Source organism: Brachycentrus maculatus, unplaced genomic scaffold (assembly GCF_059751285.1).
Source record: "Brachycentrus maculatus isolate JH-2025_06_01 unplaced genomic scaffold, ASM5975128v1 h1tg000202l, whole genome shotgun sequence".
Lineage (NCBI taxonomy): Eukaryota > Metazoa > Arthropoda > Insecta > Trichoptera > Brachycentridae > Brachycentrus > Brachycentrus maculatus.
Window position 1 is genome coordinate 2,043,035 of NW_028280953.1, and position 18,017 is coordinate 2,061,051.

At 29.0% G+C, this 18,017-nt stretch overlaps 2 protein-coding genes across 4 annotated transcripts in view; one reads left to right on the top strand and one right to left on the bottom strand.

Annotated features, from left to right (window-relative positions):
• Window positions 1-18,017, bottom strand: part of LOC148307286 (beta-1,4-glucuronyltransferase 1-like) — a 197,457-nt gene that overhangs the window by 35,672 nt on the left and 143,768 nt on the right. The window lies entirely within an intron of this gene.
• Window positions 1-18,017, top strand: part of Prip (aquaporin prip) — an 88,759-nt gene that overhangs the window by 2,187 nt on the left and 68,555 nt on the right. Inside the window, exon 2 of one of the 2 annotated variants that reach the window (XM_088263624.1) lies at window positions 5,822-5,883. The gene's annotated coding sequence lies outside the window, so the exon portion shown is untranslated. Of the gene's footprint in view, window positions 1-5,821; window positions 5,884-13,744; window positions 13,914-18,017 lie in introns of those variants that run through there. The other variant, XM_088263625.1, reaches the window with a different exon arrangement.

The following is an 18,017-nucleotide window of genomic DNA, read 5'->3' on the forward strand; positions in this document are numbered from 1 at the left end:
GCATCTCCTCATACATACCCGCCGATTGTTACGACTCCTAACCTGACCACTTTCAAGTATTTGGCATGTTACTTGTCACACTAGATTTTAAGTAATAGTGGTATGTACTGAGTAAAACTTTATTGAAAATGGATTGATTTTACCACAAAGTGACTGCCGAATCAATTAATGAAAAGTTAATTTATCATCCACAATAATGGTTATTTTCTTTTGAAGGAGAATTATAAACTTTTATTTTAAATGTCGATCGAATAAGCGATATTTCCCGTGGGAGAGATTAAAATAGATCATAGCGATTTTTCGTACATACATTTAACGATCAAGATAACACTGCTGGTAAACAATTATATTATTATCATACATATATATATATATATATATATATATATATATATATATATATATATATATATATATATATATATATATATATATATATATATATATATATATATATATATATATATATATATATATATATATATATTTATATATATACATATATATATATATATGTATATATATATATATATATATATATATATATATATAAATATATATATATATATATATATATATGTATATATGTATATATATATATATATATATATATATATATATATATATATATATATATATATATATATATATATATATATATATACACATATATATATATATATATATATATATATATATATATGTATGAAATCTGTACTTTCTCAGCATTTCTTCTCCATGTTATAATGGATAAATTTAAAGGTTGTGTTTCTCTCTCTCTCGCTGCTCGCTGATAGTGTGTGAAGGAGACGTGTATTTACCAGTGTTTACTATTTGTTATATTATTATGATTTTATGTTTTAAGACTATTTATTATAAGACTTTTTGTTTCTCTATTGGATAATTCATTACTGTATTTTTATTTTTATATTAGATAATGTATATATGTATTATCTTAAAGGCATCAGCCGTTCAATAAATAAAAAATAAATAAATAAAAAAAAGTATTAATAATAAAAAAATAAATAAAAAAAATATTTTTATATATATATATATATATATATATATATATATATATATATATATATATATGTGTATAAAAAAATAGTATATATATACATATATATATATATATATATATATATATATATATATATATATATATATATATATATATATATATATATATATATATATATATATATATATATATACATATATATATATATATATATATATATATATATATATATATATATATGTATATATATATATATATATAATATAATATAATATAATAATTAAATAAAACACTTTTTTAAGCTCCCAACTTCAAGTCTTAATAATAACTAAATCATAATTTATAGTAAAAAATTGTGCCATAAATAAGGAGAGGGGTAAGTTAAGGGGAGGTGGGGCGTTAGTCAAGGGGGCGGAGTTTGAAAATAAAGGAAAAATGGAAAAGTTTTATTTAATAATTTCAACGTGTCTTACCACAAAGTGTGTGTGTGTATGTAGGTGTATAAAAATCTTTTTTTTTAATTTTATTTAAATTGAAATAATTTAAAAAAAATATATTTTAAGAAAAATGGAGATTAATATTAACGATTTCATCTGCGCAGTTTTTCATCTGATAACTTGATATAAATAAGGTAACGCATGTGTGGGCCAAAATGAATAGGTTTTTGATATTATTTATATTGATTACCTGTTATATTCGTCATTGAATGCAGTCCCAACTGAAAGATTTATGAACAATGATTAATATCAATTCATTTGCACATTGTTTTGGTTGGATATTCTTTTCAACCTTCAATTATTATATAAATTTGATTCGGAAATAAACGATTGCTGAGAAAACCCACCCAATTTTAATAACTTTTCAGAATATTTTAAGTGTATCCAAATCTTTTTGTATTTTTATTTTATTTGATATATTTACATTTTTAGTAAAACATAATACATTTTAAACATTTATATATATTTATTTATACATATAGAAAACATTTATATTTAGATTCGTTGTGCCTCTCCAAAAAAGAGACTGAGCTCTTGTGCTTGGAGAGGGACTTACACTCGTGGTTTAATGTTATATAATAAATGGCATAATAGTCTTTTTTATATTTTTTCAAGATTTATATGTGATGGGCTTTAATTTTTTTCTCAAGTATTTTTATATCTTCTTTTTTTTTAAATTTCTTTAGGGAGTTTATTGAAATATTTAATTCCCAAATATATAAATATAAGTTTTGTTGAAATTGCTTAGTATTGCATTTTGGAGTAGAAAAATCATTTAAGGATCTCGAAGATCAACTTTTTTTTTTAAATTTGATTTTAATTTTTTTTTAAATTTAAACGATTTTTTTTTAAATTTAGGTTTCGTTTACTTACGAGTTTTATTATTTATTAATTTAACATTGACTTCGTGGAATGACATATTGTTTTTTTTTAAATTAAACAATGGATCTTTTTAGGAAAACCTGAATGTTTTTTCTTCATTTGAAAAATATTTAGTAAAAAAAAAAAAAATTACAATACCCTTTCTTCAAAATGCAAAAACAAAACTTTCTGCCCTGTAGCGGGTAAATATTAAGTTAAAAATATGCCGCTTTTGCTGGAATACAGTACATTTTCTGGACATTCCAAAAACATGCACAACTGAAAATTGACGTTTTTTGATATATTTCGCTCACTGCTTTCAAGAACGTCATTAATTAAAAATCGTCAATTTTCAGTTGTGTATGTTTTCGGAATGCCCAGAAAATGTATTATATCCCAGTAAAAGAGGCATTTTTTAAACTTAATATTTACCCGCTACAGGGCAGAAAGTGTTGCTTTTGCATTTTGAAGAAAAGGTGTTGCTTAATTATTTTTTTAAATATACAAAATATTTTTCAAATGGAGAAAAAACCTTCAGGTTTTACCTAAAAATATCTGTTGTATAGTAAAAAGTTTAGTAAGTGGCTTGATATTTGTTTTTGATACATTATTTTATATTTCTTTAAAAACGTTCTCCTGAAAAATCAAGTTTTTTGATTTGTGACGTTCTTGAAAGGAGTTAGCGATATGGCGTCGTTGAGGCAGAGGATGAATGATATGATCGCTGGAAATGATTCAATATAAAAACAAAAATAAAAGGAGTAATTAAAAAATCTGATAAAAAAAGGTTACGGCTAATAATGAGAAAAAAACTGTTATAATTATGAAATAATTATTTTTTGAATAAAATATATATTTCTTCGATAATGCCTTACGCAATGTGATTAATATTATAATTTATACTAAGTCAACATCACGCGAGAATGCAGGTGTGTTGAGCGGAGACCTGTGCATCATCACTGCCTGCCCATACTGGGAAAAGATCTAGTTTACCTTATAGATTACGTAACGCATTATAATATATAATAACTATAATTAAAATAAATTAATTTTATTACTATGATTCATTTGTGCGTTGTTTATTAATTCAAATATTATCTCAATACCTTTGCATATTTTTTTTCTAAGGAAAATATCAGCGAATTCAAGCTTAACTGACAGTACACAACGGCGACCTGGTACTTTGTCGGGTTGTGGTCCCGTGGTTAGTGTCGCAGACTCTTAAGTCAGAGTTCCTCGGTTCGAACTCACTCTACCACAATTTGTTACATATTTCTAATAATGAGCTGCTTAGGCTCATAGAAATAGTATGAAATATTAAATATTTGTGTAAATAATAAAAACACAAATATTTTTCATTATTTAATAATAATAATAAAACCCTTATTCGCACCCCAATGGTGCATAGGGCACTGTGTCATATAAGCGCAGTGTTATCTTGATCGTTTAAACATGAAGGAAAGGTGATCAGCCCCCGCTTCAGGTACCAGTCCATGGTAATATTGAATAAATATAACAGTGAAAAAATCACTTATATTTATTTTACCCCCCTTGGGAATCGAACCTCCAGAATGGTAGCCGAGCATGCTGACCATTACACTACGGAGGCGGACATTATACATATTTAAAAGAAAAAAAAAGAAAATGAGTATTTTTTTTCCTTGCCTCTTATGTACAAGGATTTATAGCATATTTAGTTTGTATCTCTTAAAAATGATAGTCGATGCGTATAGTTAACAATTATTTAATAAAGTTGATCCCTAAAAAAACATAACATAAGATAAATATAAGAGTGCATTAGTTTGGAAAAGAAGCATGGAGTTGGCAAAAGAAGGATGAAAGTAGACCGAGTGCAGTCGAAATGCGATCTCTCAGTGAGGAAAAATCATATATGATGGATGTTCCAATGGTGATATAAAGAAAAAATGTAAGGCAGAGATAAGCATTATAGATAAAATTAAGAAAGGTGTGTTGAGATGGTTTGGGCATGTGGAACGAATGAATGAAAAAAGGGATAATTAAATAAATTTATGAGGCGAATGTGGTTTACCAACCACCAACTATTACCCTATGGAGTTACTTCTATAAGTAGATGAAGACCGAGGAAATCTTGGCATGACCAAGTATTTCAAATGCTTGAAAGTTGTCAGATTAGGAGTTGAAATAATCGGTGGGTTTGTATGGAGGATATTCAAATGTGGAAAAGGCAAATTACCTACTTTAAGTAGGCAGTAGAGGTAGGTAAGCTAGGTACCACTTACTAGGGTAGGCAGTAGAGGTAGGTAGTAAGGTAAGCTGGTACTAATTTGTAAGGTAGGGTAGGTACTGGTGCGTTTTTATTAGTCACGCGGGTAAGTTAGGACAGGCACTGCTTTTCTGCCTATATGGAATGCACGCCCCTGGTTTCATTCAGCTTTAATTATTTACTTAGCTTCTTATTCATACAACAGGTGTCTTATATCTTATATCATTAGCATTTCATAGTTTTGTACCAAATTATGTACATAACTCGTTAATATGTATACATAAAATATGAATGCCAAAGTCAAATTTTAAACCATTATTAAAATATGTACATATGTGCACGAATAATTAAATGATTTCACAGAAAATTTCGTGCTAGCGGATTTTATTATTGTATGTATTTACAACATTTTAAGTGTGTCAAAATCTTTGTTAACAAATCCACGTGGTATTTACATTTATATCTCAACATAGATTACTCTCTTATGGTAGAGAAAGTCCAAAAGAAGTTTTTGAGGTATCTCTACATGAGAGAGTACGGCTATTATCCTTGGCTCTACCCGACCCAGTTTCTCCAGGGTATGCTTGGCTACAATAGTTTAGAGACTAGAAGGAATGTGTATTTAATTACGCATTTTTATCGATTGTTGCGCGGTATGATCGATAATCCTGAAATTATCCGGAGCATTGGTCTGTATGTTCCCGATAGTTACCTAAGACAGCGTCGGCAAAGGTTGTTTCACATTCCTATACACAGGACCAACCTGCCGATGGTTATGTTAAACAATATCACATTGGATATTGATCTGTTCCATGTGTCCGAAGGAGTTTTCCGAAGCGGGATTCTTCTACACCTTTAAGTCTTCTTGCTTACTTTTACTTTTAATATATACGCCTTGTATATTGTTTGTTATATATATATTTTTTTATTGAATAAATTGAATTATTTTTATTATATATATATATATATATATATATATATATATATATATATATATATATATATATATATATATATATATATATATATATATATATATATATATATATATAATCTTCTTATTACTCTTATCCGCCCCCAATGGTACATTGCATCGTATTGACGCAGTGTTATCTTGACCGTTACTTACACGAAGGCAAGGTACTCCTAATCTTTATTTTCACGTGTGTTTATAACATTTTTCTTTTTCCTTTTCAGAATCCAAACTACAGGTTTCTGTACTGTATATTACAGTACCTCCACTTTTCAGTTTCACCAAGGTACGTATTTCATTTAATTCATCACACCACTAGTTTAATTGTATTAATTTCTGTATTTAGAATGCTGTATTCAGCGTTTATACTTATGTACGTTCTATGCTTATACAATAGGAGTGATACGTTAAAAGTAAATGTACGCTTATGCGTTAGGAGTCGTACTAAGAGTACGCTTATACGTTTAGAAGTCATACTAAGAGTACGCTTATGCGTTAGGAATCATACTAAGAGTACGCTTATACGTTAGGCGTCATACTAAGAGTACGCTTATACGTTAGGATTCATAAATACTAAGAGTACGTTTGGACATTAGGAGTCATACTAATAGTACACTTACACTTTAGGAGTCATACTAAAAGTACGCTTATACGTTAAGAGTCGTACTTAGAGTACGTTTATACGTTAGGCGTCATACTAAGAGTACGCTTTTACGTTAGGATTCATACTAAGAGTAAATTTAGACATAAGGAGTTATACTTAAAGTACGCTTATACATTTGGAAGTCATACTAATAGTACGCTTACACGTTAGATATCGTACTAAGAGTACGCTTATACGTTAGGCTCCATACTAAAAGTACGCTTATACGTTAGGATTCGTACCAAGAGTTTTAGACGTCGAGAGTTTTCGTCGTTTAGACATTAGGAGTTATACTTAATGTACGTTTATACGTTTAGGAGTCATACTAAAAGTACGCTTATACATTTGGGAGTCATACTAATAGTGCGCTTACACATTAGGTATCGTACTAGGAGTTCGCTTATACGTTAGGCTTCATGCTAAGAGTACGCTTATACGTTAGGATTCGTACCAAGAGTTTTAGACGTCGAGAGTTTTCGTCGTTGTACATTAGGAGTTATACTTAATGTACGTTTATACGTTTAGGAGTCATACTACAAGTACGCTTATACATTTAGGAATCATACTAAGAGTACGTTTAGAGGTTAGAAGACCTAGTAAGGGTACGCTAAGTTCCTGAATTTATCAGCAACATCACACTACCGGTTGCCTTTATAGCACCACGGCTGTTGATAAACGCGGCCAATTGTTTCACTCACTAATTTCGTAACATCCATAAAAACTTGTTGAATGTACACACACTCAACAGATAAAACTGTAATTCACGTGCTGTCAGTCATAGATAAACACCTTGTGTACACAATACAGTATTATGGAAACAAAGGTATACTATATTAAGTACACACTTTCACATTTGCATTACAAAAATACTTAGGAATCGAGAATTTTAAGCCGAAAGGATCTGAGTGACGAATGGCTACTTTTCAGGAGACGGATTGGAAACTCTTCAACGTAGTTTGGTAGTTATTTATTTACATAAACGTATCGTACGTTAACGTATTGTACGTACGTACATTTACATATTTTAGATTAACGCATTCTAAATTAACGGATGTATTGTATTGGACATTAACGTTCTGTAGGTAAAGTGTTGTTCGTTAACGTATTGTGCATTATCGTTTTGTGAGTTAACGTATTGTAGGTACACTAACATATTGTACATAAGTATTATTTAATACTTTAGGTCTAGTACTGGTTTTTATTTTATTTTATTATTACAGGTAGATGATTTCGTGTATTTGCGTAGTATGTTTTCTAGGGATGGAAAGATTGATAAAGACATAGAAAAGAGAGTGAATGCTGGGAACAAAGTGAACGGTGCACTGAAATCAGTTATAGCAAATAAAAACCTATCAGCGGAAGCTAAACTGGCAGTGCACAACGGAGTCCTGGTTCCAACTCTAATGTATGGAAGTGAAACATGGATTTGGCAAAAGAAGGATGAAAGTAGACTGAATGCAGTCGAAATGCGATCTCTCAGAAGAATGTGCCACAAAACGATGTATGATAGATGTGCGAATAGTGAAATAAGGAAGGAATGCAAAGCTGAGATAAGCATTATCGATAAAATTAAGAAGGGTGTGTTGAGATGGTTTGGACATGTGGAACGAATGAGTGACGAAAGAACGGTAAAACAAATTTATGAGGCGAATGTTAGTGGGAAAAGAAGCAGAGGAAGATCGAGAAAAACATGGCACGATCAGGTATGCCAAATACTTGAAAGTGGTCATGTTAGGAGTCGTTACAATCGGCGGGTATGTATGAGGAGATGCATGAACGTGGAAGAGGCGAAGAATGTTTGCAAGGACAGAGTGGTGTGGCGCTCTAATCTCTCTGCCTACCCCTGAGGGGAAGCGGCGTGATGGTTAGTTAGTTAGTATTATTTAACGTATTTTACATTAACGCATTGTACATTTACGCACGCCCCTGCTCAGTATATACAAACAACTCAAATTTCATGTATTTCAGAACATTTCCTATACAACGCTTTGGGGCACACTACCTTTATTATAATAATAGGAACGAAAAATCTTTTAGTGTCTAAAAATAGTGCGGAATTCCACCGCTTCTCAAATTAAACATTTGTGAGATCTGTTTAGAAGCTACTGAAGTGATAACAAGGGGAGCCGATTTTTCAGAAGACGTTGACAGAAGTGTTTCACACGAGCCGGTCGAATAAACAAGCTTTTAATATAAATCAGGGATCCTCAAACTTTTTGTTAACCCTTCTTTTTTTTGAGTTTTTTTTTCATGACTGCATGACTGATATTTTATTTATTGTTTCGGCATTAACTTTGCGGTAAGACATGTTACAATGCTTAAAGAAAACACTATAAATAAACACTAAAATATATTGGCCAAACTGCGAGAAATTTAAATTTAAAATTAAAGTAGTGCGGTTGTCAATAATGGGTAGAATTGGTGAATGTTACACGTGTGTAAAGCGATCACTTAAACCAGCCTATGACGGTCGTCAGCCCCGTAAATGCCCAGACTTCCGTATTCTTCTTCATCTTTGATGAGATGTCAAAAAATAATATGAAAGATATTATGTTTTGACTGCCGAATCAATTAATGAAATAATATTTTTTTATTACAAGGTAGTATGTGTGTCGGATTGTAGTCCCGTGGTTAGTATCGCGGACTCTTTAAGTCAGAGTTTCTCGGTTCGAACCCACTCTACCACAATTTGATACCTATTTCGAATAAAATAAAAAATATATTAAAAATAATTTTGCATACATCCAAAAAACAAGGTCTCTGGTAAATGAAATCTTTTCTCAATCCAACATAGATGACTCTTGTAAACTCAAATGTACCGTGTCATGAGGTTGATCATAATAATAAATAATAAACATGGATACAATTCTTTTAAAAATGTCTCAGTTATGAATCGTTGGATTTTCCAACTCGATATTTAAAATTTTTCCATAATTCTTAGAACTATAAGACCACAACAAGAAAAAATAGCCTCCCAGTCTACCTTCCTGAAATTACTTACATATCATACACTTCCGTTATTTTTAAGCATTGTTTTATGTGAAAAATATCAAAGTACATAAACAAACTTTTAATATTCCCATGAATTTTATACAAAACACATTTTGGGACAATTATATATTTATTCTCTCATTTATACACAAGTACAGACCTTCATATTCTTAATAGATATATAAATAATAATTAAAAAAAAAACACATAAAGGCCCAACATACGACAGAAAAAATGCACGTTTAGCAAATAAAACTGGACATTTTACTAACAAATTAGACATTATATTATATTTTATAAAAAAGTTTGATTTTTTAAAAATGTTTTCCACGATTCAAAGTGTTTTAGTCCGCCTCTATAGTGTAGTGGTTAGCGCGCTAGGTTGACTATGCTGAAAGTCCCAGGTTCGATTCCCAAAAGGGTTAAAACAAATATAAGCAATTTTTCAGTCTAATATTTATTTAATATGACCCTGGACTGGTACCTGAAGCGGAAGGCTGATCACATTTACTTCGTGTATTTAACGATCAAGATAACACTGCTTCTATACGATGCAGTGCCCTATGCACCATTGGGGTGCGGATAAGGGTTAGAAGATGATTCTTAGTAGTATTGAAAATCTTGTCTGAAAATTGAGTACACATCGCGCGCACAGACAATGACAGCGCGCCGCGCAGGCTTGTCAACTTGACGACTAACGCACTTGCTAGTCTTAACACATATCAGATGGGTATTTTTTACGCCTGCGGACCGTTGGCGACGAGATTTGATAATTATGTATTAAGACCTTAACAAAAGGATTGGTACATGATATTCATATAAAAACATTAGATAATTTCTTATTTTCTGCCTTCGAAATGAGTCCGGCGCAGAAGGTAAAAATACCCTTCCCGTCCTTAAACATCAATCGACCAAACGGGTAGAAATACCTTTCCCGTCGGAAGATTAAAATATGTGGGCAGGTATTCACACTGACGGTATATGTAGTTCATACTAATATAAATATAAAAAAATAAATTCTAACTTTTTATAAAATACAATAAAATGTCAAATTTGTAAGGCGTCGAATGGATCATTCTCATGATGTGTTATTATATTGCTATTATATGGCTAATAAATTAACATGAAAAATCACAAGGCTATCGGTAACATTCTTATTGAATTCTGTAAAGAAGTAAGGGAGATATGAAGGTTTAAACTTTAGATATTTTAATAAAACGAAAAACGGACACCGATATACGTCATCAAATTTTACGTCATCGGGTGTGTTATGCGGCGTATCCCTTTATGTATCTAATTTATAGAGCCGTAATAGTAATAGTGTGGATTCGTTTCTGTGATGTCATTCGTTACCAACTTACGAAAATAACGTTTTTACGAAGGCGAATTTTGGAAAAGAAAATGAGGAATTAAAATATTGATTATATCGGCTGTTATAAGCATAGAATGAGTCTTACACAATCCTTTATAGATTGAGTATGTTAAATTACATATTCCTCCCGAGTGATTTAGTTTGTATAACATCCTGTAAAACATCATTTGAAGTGAAAAATCTGTTGCCGTATATGTATTTATTAGACCAATTTGTAGATTGAAATGGTCTACTGGCATGAAAGCTCTTCTACTTAATGAGCTTTTCCAATTTCTAATTAATTAAACGTAACAGAGCAGTGTTTCTCAATTTTCGGTTCGCGTACCCTCAAAAATAAAGAAATGAGAAAGCATACATTTTGTGTTTCATTTTACAATCCGTTCAAAGCGACGAATTCCTTTTTATTTATGAAAATAAAAAGGAATTCACTCAAACCAGCCTATGACGGTCGTAAGCCCCGTAAATGCCCAGACTTCCATATTCTTCTTCATCTTTGATGAGATGTCAAAAATAATATGAAAATAGATAAACATACCTTTGTCCGTTTTTATATACGATATATTTATATGTATATGTATATAAAAGTTTAAGTTAGTAAATGCACACTATTTCTTAAAATCATTCTAATAAAACGTGTCACAATAGATTTTAAGAAGTATTTGTATTTTCCTCGTATTTACATATACATATATTTATATGTATATAACGTGGTAATATTTTCCTTCGTAAATTGGGTGTAAATAATATGTAAAGTGGGGGTATAATAATAAAATAAAGAATGTGTTACTTTGTAAATAAAGTTTATTCTTAATTTATCTTTATAATATTTTTCTATCTATCTATCTGATTCTGACAGATCAGAATATTATATTTTTTTCTATCTGATGTCTTTTGTTTTATTCAGTGCGACAAATGCGATATCTGGTGGTAGAACTGTTTTATGTAGGTACTATTTGTAAGTACTTAATAAAATGTATAGGTAAGTACCTAGGTATTTTATTACATGTATATATATATATATATATATATATATATATATATATATATATATATATATATATATATATATATATATATATATATATGTATATATATATATATATATATATATATATATAAATATATATATATATACATATATATATATATATATATATATATATATATATATATATATATATATATATATATATATATATATATATATATATATAAATATATATATATATATACATATATATATATATATATATATATATATATATATATATATATATATATATGTATATATATATATATATATATATATATATATATATATATATATATATATATATATACATACATATATATATATATATATATATATATATATATATAAAATGTGTGTGTGTACGTGGGCGCGCGTGTGTGTATACAAGCAATGAAAAAATGATTGAATGAATGAATTTGCCTATCTGACTCACGATTTACGATTGTTCAATTTTGTAAACACAACTCGGTCATGAATATCGTTACTTCTTCATATTAATGGAAGGTTTTATATGGCTGTGACACGTTTCCACATAAGTGTGGCTATAAACCGTAGTGTTGGATTAAGATAATGGGCTATGTGTGATGCGGAAGATTGCTTCCTGGTACTATTACCGAAGATAATCACATATCTTGTCATATTCGAGAGTTATTACCGGTCGTTTCGAGGAACTTGTCAAAATACACCCAGAAAACAAAAACGTACACACGATTTGGTCATAGGATGACGTGTTATTATCCGTGGGGTCTTTAATTCATTCCATATGTGATGTAGAAAGAAGATTGAATGCTGGGAACAGAGTGATTATGAACTAACTAACTTACTAAAAAACTAACAGCGAAAGCTGACTTGCAGTACTGGTTCCATCTATCGTTAGAATCCTAACTTACAACATTTAGAGTGTGTCCAAATACTTGTTCAAAATATTTATTTACTTGTGTTTGGACACACTCAAAATGTTGTGAATAAATTATCTGGTCAAATTATAAGCTAAAATGATAAACATGAATGCGATATTTTCTGGCGTTTCTCATGTGTGTGATCATAATCCACGATTCGGACCTCACATACTAATAAAAGAGTTTCTGCTCAGTAAAAAACTTATTTTCATCTCACCAATAGATGTCTCTAGTGAAGTTCTAGTGATTCAAGAACAATGATTCAAAATTGGTTTAAAAAAAATTATATATATATATATATATATATATATATATATATATATATATATATATATATATATATATATATATATATATATATATATATATACATATATATATATATATATATATATATATATATATATATATTGTATATATATATATATATACATATATATATATATATATATATATATATATATATATATATATATATATATATATATATATATATATATATATATATATATATATATATACATATATATATATATATATATATATAATAATAATAATAAAATAATAAACCCTTATCCGCACCCCAATGGTGCATAGGGCACTGCTTCATGTAAACGCAGTGTTATCTCGATCATTTACACACGAAGGAAAGGTGATCAGCCCTCTGTTTCAGGTACCAGTCCAGGGTAATATTGAATAAATATTACAGTGAAAAAATCACTTATATTTATTTGACCCCCCCTGGGAATCGAACCCAGGACCTCCAGAACGGTAGCCGAGCGTGCTGACCATTACACTACGGAGGCGGACAAAAATAAATAAATAAATATGAGTAACTCCCGTTTTAAGTGGAATTTAACCCGGAATTTGTTCATACAGATTTGGGAATTTGGAAACTCAAAATATTGTAAAAAAGCGAAAGGCATTGTAGGTTTATAAGCATAGAGCTCGTGACTGTTTGACATCTGCGACAGCTGAATACACATGGCAACTCATTTAGTGCCAGTACCTATACATATTGTAAAAAAAAAACACTGTTTCCTGTTTTTTCTTGGTCGAAAAATGAAGGCAGAGCGTTTGATGTCTATCAAAGGTGTCCCACTATCTCAGATTAAAAATACTAATCGTAAAGAAATATCAAACATGTCCATGTGATATTACCAATTCTTATCGTTCATATATAAAGAGCACCATTATCAGAGTTTTATTACTGTGCGTCTGTCAGTTGAAAATTAATGTAGAAAATCACTCACTTAAAATCAAAAGATAAAAAAACCACTTAATACCATTTTTTTTACAATTTTCAACTGATTTAAAATTTTACACCTGTGATTTTTTAATTTTTTTTTAAACTATGATTTTTGGATTATCCATCATGGTGAGTTCATTTTGATTATTTTTTTTTTTTAAATATACATAATTTTATAATTTATACTTGAAGAAATAACTTTGTGATTTTCCATTTTATAATTAAAATATAACTTTTTTTAAAATTTGCCTGCCTCCGAAGAGTAATGGTCCTACCGTTCTGGAGATCCCGGGTTCGATTTCCAGGGGGGGTCAAATAATACAAGTGATTTTTTCACTGTAATATTTATTCAATATTACCCTGGACAAGTACCTGAAGCGGAGGGCTGATCACCTTTCCTTCATGTATAAACGATCAAGATAACACTGCGTTTATATGAAGCAGTGCCCTATGCACCATTGGGGTGCGGATAAGGGTTTTATTATTATTATTGTTTAAAATAACTATAAATGTATGGTTATAGTTATATTTTAATTATAATATATAGTTTTATTTTGTTTCCACTTACGTCTATTCGACTTGCGACCATTGCCGCTTGGGGAAGAATTTAAAGTAATTTAATAAACGTACAATGTTACAATTATTTGATCGTATAGTATGTATTCTTCTTGCTGTAGGCCTTATGGCCTGTTTTTAAGAGGGATAAGCCTTCATCGATGTTTAAGCGGGATAAGCCCAGTTATCAATCCATCTCTTTGGTGGTCTGCATGGTCTACCTTGGGGTTGGCCGTGCAGTGCAATGTGGGGGAGTCTGGATGGTTCCATTTTCCTCACATACGCAAACCATTGTATTTTTCTTTACCTTCCCCACCTTACGACGTCTTCGATCTCGCATATTTCTCTTATCCTGGTGTTCCTTATTCTATATATCGTAGACTCTTGCCAGAAATGATCCTTAGAGTCTTTATGACTTGACTTTATGAGAATTTATGGTTTTTATTTTATTTATTTATTCTATTTTTATTGCATTTTATAATATACATGTGGAAGAAGTACAAAATATACTATTACGTAACTATATAATTTATTGATAAGGAATTAACCGAGTAAAATAACATGTCGAATTGAATATAAAAATTAAGCAGTCATATGAGACCGCTTTTTCAGTTTTATTATGTAAAAACGACTTGATTTGAGAACTACAAATGTTCTCATCAAAAGGTGAAAAAACGAATACTTTAAACTATCATAAAGTAAAAATTGCCAACACTTGTATATAACCGTTTTTGAGTTTACTAATGTAAACACGACTAGTTTCGAGAACTACAGATGTTCTCATAAACATGTGGAAATGCAAACACTTTGTATTTCGCGGGCATAATGAACTGAATATTGCCAACACGAGTATAAGACCGTTTTTTATTGATGTAAATACGACTAGTTTTGAGTATTACAGATATTTTCATCACCAGGTAAAAAAAATCAAAACGGTTTGTATTTTCACCTGGTTATGAGAACATCTGTAGTTCTCTAAACCAGTCGTGTTTACATTTATAAACTCAAAAAGTGGTCTTACACAAGTGTTTAATGTATTTTTATATTTAAATCTACATATTTTTCCACAAAGTTAATGCCAAATCAATTAATAATCGATTTGTAATGATTAAGTAAGAAATTTCTGCATACAACCGTGCGATACGCTATGTAAATATTCGTCTACATCATTTCATTTGACAAATGTCTTTTAAATTCTGTGGATTGCAGTTGAAATTCGGTATTGATGACTGATATTAATATTCTTTTGACACATCCAACGCTAGCGGTACGATCAGCCATAGAAAATTGTAAATACTACGTCTGTACAATCGTAAAAATATAATTTATTCGTTGGAAATTATTTTTAACAAGATTTTTTTATTGATTTCTCTACGCATATGAAAAAAATAGGGATGTCTAGGTATTTACAAAGCTTACTACGACTTGTTATAGGCTGGTTTAAGGGATTATTTTAAACACGCATAACTTTGAAAACTATTTTTTTTTTGTTATATATGTGTATATATATATAAAGTTTATCTTCGAGATTCTTAAATGATTTTTCAACTCCAAAATGTAATACTAAACAATTTCAACAAAACTTCAAATATTTGGGAATTAAATATTTCAATAAACTCCGTCAAGAAATTAAAAAAATAGAAGATATAAAAATTCTTAAGAAAAAAAATTATGCCCATTATATATAAATTTTGAAAAAAATATAAAAAACACTATTAAACCATTTATAATAAACTAAATAAACCTTGAGTGTAAGTCCCTCTTCAAGCACAAGAGTTCAGTCTCTTTTTTGGAGAGGCTCAGCGAATCTGAAACTATATAAATGTAACTATATTAAAAATAAATAAATAAATAAAATAATATATTTATATATATATATATATATATATATATATATATATATATATATATATATATATATATATATATATATATATATATATATATACATTTATATATATATATATATATATATATATATATATATATATATATATATATATATATATATATATATATATATATATATATATATATATATATATATATATATATATATATATATATATATATATATATATATATATATATATATATATATATATATATATATATATATTTATATATATATATATATATATATATATATATATATATATATATATATATATATATATATATATATATATATATATATATATATATATATATATATATATTTGTCCGCCTCCGTAGTGTAATGGTCAGCACGATCGGCTACCGTTCTGGAGGTCCCGGGTTCGATTCCCTAGGGGGGTAAAATAAGATTAGTGATTTTTTCACTGTAATATTTATTCAAAATTACCATGGACTGGTACCTGAGGCGGAGGGCTGATCACCTTTCTTTCACGTATTAACGATCAAGATAAGACTGCGTTTATATGGCAGTGCCCTATGCACCATTTGGGTGCGGATAAGGGTTATTTAAATATATATATATATATATATATATATATATATATATATATATATATATATATATATATATATATATATATATATATATATATATATATATATATATATATATATATATATATATATATATATATATATATATATATATATATATATATATATATATATATATATATATATATATATATATATATATATATATATATATATATATATATATATATATATATATATATATATATATATATATATATATATATATATATATATATATATATATATATATATATATATATATACATATACTTACAACTGATAAAATACCAATCAGTTTACATCCACTTATAAAATAAATTACAGCCAAGCCTAATCAAGCTGGATTCATTTTTAAGTGCACGGATAACGCTGAATCAAGTACTCTTATTTGCTTTTATTACTTGGAGTTGACACCCGAAAGTTGATAAGAAATGTGTACTGACTAAATAACGTCCCATAGGTGCACGAAACATACGACGGCATTTTATAAGACTGTTTAATATTTCATTTAACCTTATCTTGTTGACTCAGTCCGATTGTATCTCCCCTGATAAGGAAAAAATCGTTTGGCCGATTTGGAATAACACGTTCGCCAGTTATTTTTATACAGTTATCCGCAGGGCTTTTTTTCAAAAACAAAAATGGTCCCGCAACTCAAATTTTTATTTTTTATTCTCAATATAATTAATATTTAAAGCATTTACTTTGTGGTTAGTCATTTTTACTTATTTATTTTTTTACAAAAATGTTAATAAAATTAGTATATAACCACTCACCGTTTTTGGTCGACCCGAAGACCAACATGCACTATAGTTTTCAATACAGACATGCGTTACGAGCCGAGGTTAAACGTATATTAAAATTAGACTAGGAATCGAATCTACTTATATACTTGTAGGATGAGAGGAGTGGGTGGGGTTCGAATTGGATATTGACGAATCGTGTTTAATCGATGTCGAATCAAACAATGGACTATATGAATTTTATTTTTTATTTACTTTGTCCGCCTCTGTTGTGTAATGGTCAGCACGCTCGGCCACCGTTCTGGAGGTCTCGGGTTCGATTCCCAGAGGGGTCAAATAAATACAAGTGATTTTTTCACTGTAATATTTATTCCATATTACCCTGGACTGGTACCTGAAGCGGAGGGCTGATCACCTTTCCTTCGTGTGTAAACGATCAAGA